Raw genomic sequence first — 10,828 nt, forward strand, 5'->3', positions numbered from 1 at the left:
TGAGCGCAACACAACCCAAACCTAATCAAAACTCACCCGAGGCCCTCGGGACCACAACAATTAATTCCAACAAGTCATATATCACTACCCGAACGTAGTCAAACCTCTGGAACACCCAAAACAACACCAAAACACCAAGTCAACCTCAGATTCAAGCCTAAGAACTTCGAAACTTCCAAAACTCGCCAACGACTCCGAAACCTATCAAACCAGTTATTAATGATCTCAAATTTTGCAAACACGTCACAAATGACACTACGAACATACTCCAACTTCCAAAATTCTATTCCGACCCCGATACTTATTTTTCCGCTGCCGACCAAAATCGCCAAAATTTCCAAGTTTTGCCAATTCAAGCCTAATTCTACCACGGACCTCCAAATTACATTTCAGACACACTCCTAAGTCTAAAATCACCCAACGAAGCTGATCGAATCAGAAAAATCCAAATCCGAAGGTCCTGCGGACGCTGGCAACTACCTTGCAACCTCCACAGATAGTCGGCCTGAAATCAACAATCGCTGCGCACTAACTCACCTGGATGTGCACATAAAGTGCAGGGTGTAGCATGAGTACAACCACCTTAGTAGTAACAGAAATAACTAAGGGTCTGAGTAGTAGTGACGAGCTAAGTAAAACAATGAAATTATTTATTTTCATAATTTTAAAAAAATAAACATGAATAAACAGGAAAATTCCAAAACTCAGTAAATACCATAAAGAAATTTAATAGATAAATTCAGCAACAACAAAAGTAAATGCAACTTCACAGTAATGTCACTCCATCACTCAGCACTCGCACTTAGCACTCAACACTCAACACTCAATACACTCAACACTCTGCGCTCACTGGGGGTGTGTACAGACTCCAGAGGGGCTCCTAAAGCCCAAGCGCTAAGCACAGAGAACTCACGTGCTACCATATCAATACCTGGATCCACACGCTCAACTCACGTGCTACGTGGACAACCCACACGCTATGGTATCAATACCTGGACCCGCACGGTCAACTCACGTGCTACGCGGACAACTCATGTGCTATGGTATTAATATCCTCACAACCAGGCCCTCAGCCTTACTCAATCATGTACCTCACTAGCCTCACCATCATCAACAAAAAAGGGGACACAACACGCATCAAGTATCACAACATATTAGCAAATAATAGAGACTGAGGTAAATATGTACAATAATTTCTATGACTGAGTACAAATAATTTGAGCATGAATAAAGCCTAAGCATGATCTCTAACATGAAGGCACACAAGTTCAACAACAAGTAACTACATAAATATAAATGATGGCCATGAGGCCTCACGGGACGGACCGAGTCTCAATCCCTCAGGGTATACACCCACACGCCCATCACCTAGCGTGGGTATCAACTCCAAACAAACACATGATATCAAAATATCCGGGTTTATACCCTCAAAGCCAGAGTTAAAACTGTTACTTACCTTAACAACATAAAATCCTACTCCGGGATGCCCTCGTCTCTGAACTCGGTCTCCAAAAGCTCCAAATCTAACTATAATCAGATTAATACCATCAACATGTTCTAAAGAATCGAATTCCACAATAAAAACTACAAAATATGCCAAAAATCTGAAACCGGTCAAAATTCGGCCCCGACCCACACGTCTTGAAATTAGTCAAAATAGCAGAATAATAAACCTCGTCCTCTCTCGAGTCCAACCATATAAAATTTATCAATATCGTACTCTGTTTGGTCCCTCAAATCCCTACCTAAAACTCCCCAAAAACTCAAACCCTAACTCCCTCAATTTCACTTTGAAATCATCAATCAAATCCCAAATACGAAGATGGATTTATGAAATATAACCAAAACCGAGTAGAGAACACTTAACCCAATCCCTATGGTGAAAATCGCCTCCAAAATTGCCCAAATCCAAGCTTCCCAACTCTAAATATGGCTGAATGAACAAACTCTTGTTTTATATATTTTTCTGCCAGCTATTCTGCCAGCTATTCTGCCTCGTTTCTCATGCCAAACGATCCCAAAACTTGTTTTTTATGCCTCCAATAAATTCCTTGTGAAAGTCTAGTCAAGTTAGGCTTTTGAATCACTCAATTTGACCTTATAATGAATGAGATATGTAGGTTTTAATATTTGCAAATAGTGCAGATTTTTAAATACGCCGTTAGTGGCAATTTCGTAATTACTTTGAAAAATCTGGTAACCTAATTCCTAGTAAAATGACCATAAAATCCTCATACAATGACCAAATTCGACAATTCTTTTTGCTACGGGTTCGTAATTACGATACAGATCTAATGCTTCAATCAAAAAAAAATCGGAGCTCATTTATTTAATATAATATCATTTATGCTTGAAGAAAAGGCATCGAAACATAAGAAAAACGAGCGCATCACAACCCAAACCTATTCAAAACTCACCCGAGGCCCTTAGGACCTCAACCAATAATTCCAACAAGTCACATATCACTACCCGAACTTAGTTGAACCTCTGTAACACCAAAAACAACACCAAAGCACCAAGTCAACCTCGCATTCAAGCCTAAGAACTTCTAAACTTCCAAAACTCGCCAACGACTCCGAAACTTATCAAACCAGTTCCGAATGGTCTCAAATTTTGCACACGCGTCACAAATGACACTAGAACTTACTCCAACTTCCGGAATTCCATTCCAACCCCGATACCTAGTTTTCCGCTGCTGACCAAAATTGCCAAAATTTCCAAGTTTCGCCAATTCAAGCCTAATTCTATCAGGACCTCCAAATTACATTTCGGACACACCCCTAAGTCTAAAATCACCAAACAAAGCTGACCGAATCATAAAAATCCAAATCCGAATTTGATTTCTCATAAGTCAACTTCCGGTTGACTTTTCTAACTTAGCTTTCTAACTAAGAGACCAAATGTTCATTTCACTCCAGAACTACTCTGAACCCAAACCTTCCAACTCGATACAACTTAACACAGCTGAACAACTCAAAAACAAGCATAGATGGGGGAAATGGGGCTATAACTCTCAGAACGAACAACCGGGTCTTTACATCCTCCCCCTCTTAAACAAATGTTCGTCCTCGAAAGAGTCTAAAAACATACCTGGAGTCTCAAATGGGTGAAACCTTCAACTATAACTTCTCGTTAAATTCAAATCATATGAACTCATATCACGGCTACATTATACTCATCACGCATCCATCCAGCCACCATTTCCACTAATACGGACACTACCAGACATATAGGTCCACAAGCACGCGCTCACACAATCAACATCTCAGTGCTCAATCTACAGTCAAAACCCGGCCTCAAGTCTTCCAGACCGGCCCAACATCAACACACAGAAAGCATATCTCGCACCTCATCCAGGGAATCACAATCCGTCAATGCATAACTAATACCGAGCGCTCATGTGCGCATACGAATGCGTGGAAGGAATTCAAAGAGTTACACTTCAAGATGAATCAATACCGTACAATAAGAAATAAAGAAGGTGAAGTTTTCCTAAAGGTACTGCAGCCTCTCAAAGATAAGTACAGACGTCTCCGTACCGATCCGCAAGACTCTACTAAACCCGCTCATGACTTGTGAGACTATGTATCCTAGGCTCTGATACCAACTAGTCACGACCCAAAATCTAATCATGGTCGTGATGGCGCCTATCGTGTTACAAAGCATGCCTATTCCCAAAATATTACTACTAATTTGATTATAAGAATTTAATAAATATTTTCAATAATTTAATTCCTTATAAACTAAACCAACTCTAACTATAAATAATATAAAATATGGAAATGAGTCCCAAACAACGGGGTATCACTAAGTAATGAGCATCTAAAACTATAAACTAAGATATATAAACTATCTAACTGTCCAAAAGAAGAAATGACAAAAGAAGTAACAAGGTCCTGCGGACGCTGGCAACTACCTTGCAACCTCCACAGATAGCCGGCCTGAAATCAATGATAGCCGTACTCTAACTCACCTGGATCAACACATAAAATGCAGGGTGTAGTATGAGTACAACCACCTTAGTAGTAACAGAAATAACTAAGGAACTGGGCAGTAGTGACGAGCTAAGTAAAACAGTCCAATTATTTATTTTCACAATTTTTAAAAACTAAACATGAATAAATAGGTAAATTCCATAACTTAGTAAATGCCACAAAGAAATTTAACAAATAAATGCAGCAACAACAAAAGTAAATGCAACTTCACAACAATGTCACTCCAACACTCAACACTCGCACTATGCACTCAACACTCGCACTATGCACTCAACACTCAATACTCTGCGCTCACTAGGGGTGTGTACAGACTATAGAGGGGCTCCCAAAGCCCAAGCACTAAGCACGAACAACTCACGTGCTACTATATCAATACCTGGATCCGCACGGTCAACTCACGTGCTACGCGGACAACTCATGCGCTATGGTATCAATACCTGGACCCGCATGGTCAACACACGTGCTACGCGGACAACTCACGCGCTATGGTATTAATATCCTCACAACCAGGCCCTCGGCCTTACTCAATCATGTACCTCACTAGCCTCACCATCATCAACAAATGAGAGGACACAGTTCGCATCAAGTATCAAAACATATTAGCAAATAATAGAGACTGAGGTAAACATGTACAGTAATTTCTATGACTGAGTACAAATAATGTGAGCATGAATAAAGCCTAAGCATGATCTCTAACATGAAGGCAGATAAGTTCAACAACAAGTAACTACGTAAACACAGATGATGTCCATGAGGCCTCACGGGACATACCAAGTCTCAATCCCTCGGGGTATCACCTACAAGCCTGTCAGCTAGCTTGGGTATCACCTCCAAACAAACATATGATATCAAAATATCTGGGTTTATACCCTCAAAGCCAGAGTTAAAACTGTTACTTACCTTAACAGCATAAAATCCTACTCCGGGATGCCCTCGTCTCTAGACTCGGTCTCCAAAAGCTCCGAATCTAACCATAATCAGATGTATACCATTAACATGTTCTAAAGAATCAAATTTCACAATAAAAACTACAAAATATGCCAAAAATCCGAAATCGGCCAAAATCCGGCACCCGGGCCCATATCTCGAAATCAGTCTAAAATGGCAGAATAATAAACCTCGTCCTCTCCCGAGTCCAACCATATAAAATTTATCAAAATTGGTCTCTATTTGGTCCCTCAAATCCCTACCTAAAACTCTCCAAAAACTTAAACCCTAACTCCTTCAATTTCACTTTGAAATTATCAATCAAATTCCAAAAACGAAGATGGATTCATGAAATATAACCAAAACCGAGTAGAGAACACTAAGCCCAATCCCTATGGTGAAAATCGCCTCCAAAATCTCCCAAATCCGAGCTTTCCAACTCAAAATATGGCCGAATGAACAAAGCCGTATTTTATATATTTTTCTGCCAGCTATTTTGCCTCGTTTCTCTTGCCAAACAATCCCGAAACTCATTTTTTATGCCTCCAATAAATTTCTTGTGAAATTCTAGTCAAGTTAGGCTTTTAAATCACTCAGTTTAACCTTATAATTAATGAGATATGTAGGTTTTAATATTTGCAAATAGTGTAGATTTTTAAATACGCCGTCAGTGGCAATTTCGTAATTACTCAGAAAAATCTCGCAACCTAATTCTTAGTAAAATGACCATAAAATCCTCATACGATGTCCAAATTCGACGATTCTTTTTGCTACGTGTCCGTAATTATACAGATCTAATGCTTCAATCAAAAAAAGAAATTGAAGCTCATTTATTCAATATGATATCATTTATGCTTGAAGAAACGGCGTCGAAACATAAGAAAAACGAGCGCAACACAACCCAAACCTAACCAAAACTCACCCGAGGCCCTCGGGACCACAACCAATAATTCCAACAAGTCATATATCACTACCCGAACGTAGTCAAACCTCTGGAACACCCAAAACAACACCAAAACACCAAGTCAACCTCGGATTCAAGCCTAAGAATTTCTAAACTTCCAAAACTCGCCAACGATTCCGAAACCTATCAAACCAGTTTTTAATGATCTCAAATTTTGCAAACACGTCACAAATGACACTACGAACATACTCCAACTTCCAAAATTCCATTCCGACCCCGATACTTAGTTTTCCGCTGCCGACCAAAATCGCCAAAATTTCCAAGTTTTGCCAATTCAAGCCTAATTCTACCACGGACCTCCAAACTACATTTCAGACACACTCCTAAGTCTAAAATCACCCAACGAAGCTGACCGAATCAGAAAAATCCAAATCCGAATTCGATTACTCATATGTCAACTTTCGGTTGACTAGCTTTATAACTAAGAGACTAAGTGTTCATTTCACTCTAGAACTACTCAGAACCCAAACCTGCCAACTCGATACAACTTAACACAACTGAACAACATATAAATCAGCACAGATGGGGGAAATGGGGCTATAACTCTTAGAACGAACGACCGGGTCGTTACATTTTCCCTTCTTAAACAAACGTTCGTCCTCGAGCGAGTCTAAAAACATACCTGGAGTCTCAAATAGGTGAAACCTTCAACTATACCTTCTCGTTACATTCAAATCATATGAACGCATCTCACGGCTACATTATACTCATCACGTATCCATCCAGCCACCATTTCCACTAATAGGGACACTACTAGACATATAGTGTCACGACCTTAGTTCGCCAACCGTGAACATGTCATGACGACACCTAGTCTCCGTGACCAGGTAAGCCTAACACTTTGCGGAATTTAACAGTTCGAAATAAAAATAGTAAACAAACACTAAATAGAAAAGGAAGTGTATAACGATGCCGCTTGGCACATACACTGAATACACAACTCCTGAAAGTAACATCCCAAAACCCGGAAACTCACGGGAAAACACAGGCTACAGAAATGTATAGTGAGGCTCCAAACTCCAGAATATCTAACAAACGAAAGGAAAGAGAACTAAGTACTAAAGATAGAATAAAGAGGGAGACTCGTCGGTCTGCGGACGCAGCAGATCTACCTCGAAGTCTCCGTAGTCCTCCTGCCTCACTAATAGTGCGCCTGAGTAGAGGTACCTGGATCTGCACATGAAAACATGCGTAGAAGAGGCGTGAGTACACCACAGTGGTACTCAGTAAGTGCCAAGCCTAACCTCGGTTGGGTAGTGACGAGGAAGGTCGGGGCCCTACTGAGGTTATATAAAAAAATAAAGATGTCAGGATAAGATAAGCAGTGCAATTGAGAACCTACAGTAAGAATCTATGCAGGATAGTAAGAGTACTGTCACACCTCCTTTTTGCGCGCCTGCCCCGAAGGGTTAAATGCGCGGGTGGAGTTTTTCCAATTTAAGTGACAATATTCGAAATGGGATTATTTATTTAATTCAGAGTCGCCACTTGGGAAAGGTTTGGCTTTTGGTGTCCCAAGTCACCGGTTTATCTTGAATCCCAAATCGAGGAAATTTTTGACTTTTCCAAATGAAGTCTGCGAACCAGAAATTCTAAGTAAGGAATTCTGTTGACCCGAGGGAAGGTGTTAGGCACCCTCGAATCCCGTGGTTCTAGCACGGTCGCTTAAATTGTTATAATGGCTAAATATCTGATTTAAATACATGTTATGACTTACGTGCTTTTATTAAGTTTAAACCGCTTTTATCATTATCACTTATTTTTATAGAATTGCAACGTCGTGAAAATGCATCTCGAACCACGTCACAATCAATGCGCCCGTGATCGTCAACACATTTGGACTTCGTTGAGATTTGGATTTGGGTCACATCAATGTGCACCCGAATTTAAAAATATGGTTTAATTAAGCCGCGCCTAAAGAGTCTAACGCGTTATTATTTTTGTGGAAGGCCATGAAATTCTCTAAACGGCCTATCCTGGACTCTAAATAATTATTATGGTTATTTATTGAGAGCCACACAATTTTGCATTTTTTGTTTGGCGAGGCTCGCCTCTATTTTAGAAAAGGATATCCTAAAGTGGCTACATTTCTAACTATGTTCAATCTAAAATAGAAGAAAGAAGATACATGTCAATTCAAGTATATGCTTTGGGCCTAAATCTTATCAATTTCTGATTAGTTATTTGTAAAGTAAAAGACGTCCTACTTTTATGAGAAATGTTCTACTTTGATAAAGAAATTACGTGACAAATGCTATGCTCATATCCAAAACATCTCTTGAATTGAATTCAAACTAGACTCATTTAGGCTAGGTTAAGGGAATTAACCCACTAAGCATTATTATCACTGGGGGTTCGAACGCGCTCCTATATACTGCCTAGCGGGTTTTGACGAAAGAAACTAAAATAAAACAGAACATCATTGTGTAAGGTGGAAGTATCCTATCCTATGCATATCATTATAGCTAAAACAAGAATCTGATCAGTCACTGTGTCAAATATTTGTACATCCTACGTACCACACCATTACTTAACCCATATCAACAAACAACTATAAACTAAGATACAAGAGGCTAAAACTCAGCTTAAGCATTAACTAACTGGCATTTTTTACTATTGAATTATACACTGATCAATTCATACGAAAGGAGCAATAGACCACGAGCATTACAGACAGACATTTAAACTTCTTGGAATTCCTTTCATTTCATGCTTTCGAACGGTTACAGTTTACACCCACATAGGATTTGAAATGTGTACCTGGAATGCTGAAATGCAAAGAGGAAGAAGAGAATGACAGGGAAAGGTCAGCAGCAGCAGGAAACCAAATAACAGCAGCAGCAGCAGGTAACCAAATAGAAACAAAATCCCAGTGCAAGATGCAGTTATAGCCAATGGGCAGAGGCAACAAAAATGACAGCAACAAGCAGAGAAGTGGGCTCAGGATTCAAACGGTCCAACTCCAAAAGAAGGCAAACCAATAAGAACCAAAACAAAAGAAACCTAGCTGATACTTGAGGGGAAATCAGCACTTATTTGAAACAGGTTAAACAAACTGGGAATCGAACAATTAGCAGGAAGAAAAGACAGTTTCTGCTTTCTGTATATCCACCCTCTATCTCCTTTCTTTCCAAAATCTAAAACCAATCTTCAGTTTTGAAATTATACTGAAGTTATTAAAAGAAATCTTTTCCAGTTCCTGTTTTCAGAATTTGAACTCTCAGATGTTCCCTCTCAGTGTCTCTCTCTATCTCTGTATGCTCTGTCTGTATGTATATATATCTGTATGTATTTCAACTCTCTCTTTCAAAAATTCCTCACAGTGTGTGTATTTTTCTCCTCTCAAATCTTCTGTTCTCATCAGATGTCCTCCAACCTCTCTTTATAAGCCTTCCCATTACCCCTTTTAACAGCCTGTTTAGAATATCACCATACCCCTCCCATGTGCCTTCCATTTTCAGTTCCACTTTAGCTAATTAAGTATTAACCCCATCATTCCCCTGGCAGGCTTAAACTTTCCCATTTTATTAACTAAAAGCAAGCATGGGCAGCAGGATGTAGTCTGACAGCACATGCTGTCAAACCATTTTTAAATCCAAAGCCCTTTTATGCAGGAAACAGGCTGTGCACAAGTGCACATGCCATCAACTCAGATTTCAATTAACAATCTACCCTCAGATTCAAATATAGCAACTATAAGTGAACCTACTTGATCCTTACTTTGATTCAAACAAAGTTGCAGCAAGCAACAGGTGCAATCGTTAACATTTGAACTACTGAAATTAATTGACGACATTTGTCGACTCGACTATACTAGTTATAACTCATACAGTCGTAACCAAAAATCAAACATTTAACAGTATCGACAAGGTTCGCATTACATTGACTGAGCAGAATTGTGCTTTGAGGAATCAGTTAATCAGTACAAATTTGGAATTCAACTAATTGCTCAACAAATACATACATACACACTATCAGGACAAGTAGAAAAGGACACTTAATCAAACAACAAGGGTTCAGGCAAAGTAGACAGGACACAATTAATAGAAACTCAAAACAAAACAGACTTCAACAATCACGAACAGCTTTTAAAACAAATCACACGGACTAAAACAAGTAAAGGAAAGAAAGCAAACTCACCTTAAAACTCGAAAAATCAAAAGTTTTGAACTCGGATTTGGACAGACCTTTCTTAAGGCTGAACGGACTTTAATCGAAGTGTTTCTCAGATGAGAAACACCTCGATTAAGGTCCATTAGGCCTTAATTTCTTTGGCTCGAACAAAACACGGACCAGTGACGAAGAATCACAAAGTTCCAAAACTCAGATCTGGGATTCATGCTTCCCTGATCAGATTCGGACCAAACCAAGTATGGTTTGGTCACGAGGGGGGTCTGGGGAGTGTCTGGTGTGAAGCTGGGGTTAAACGGTGTAGATCGAGTTTTGACTCGAATCTTCAAATGAAGATTCGAGGACCTAGAGGATGATTCGAACTAAACGGTCAACAGGTCTATGTTCAGGGTGGTGAGGGGGTTCTATGGTGTTCAGGGCGAGGTCATCGGCGTTCATGCCGCCGGTTTTCATGGTGGAGGATACAGGGGCGGCTCTAGGGTTTGATGGGGATGAGGTTGAAGACGGGACCTGAGGTATCAGATGGGGGGGGGCAGGGTAAGGTTATAGGCTTATATATGGAATAGGTGGGTTGATCTCAACCGTCGGATCAACTGAAATCAATGGCTTGGATATAAAGGCCTAGGGGAAACGGTGTCGTTTCAACTAAAGGGGGTTTGGGTTGGTCCGGGTGGAAACGGGTCGGGTTCTGTTCGTGGGTATGGGAAGTGTGATCTTGGCCGTTGATCAATCTGAGATCAACGGCCTGGATCAAACTGGATTAAAACGGCGTCGTTTGGACACCCTGGGTATCAGGTTGGACTGGACCGGG

Source organism: Nicotiana sylvestris, chromosome 5, assembly GCF_000393655.2.
Source record: "Nicotiana sylvestris chromosome 5, ASM39365v2, whole genome shotgun sequence".
Classification (NCBI taxonomy): domain Eukaryota; kingdom Viridiplantae; phylum Streptophyta; class Magnoliopsida; order Solanales; family Solanaceae; genus Nicotiana; species Nicotiana sylvestris.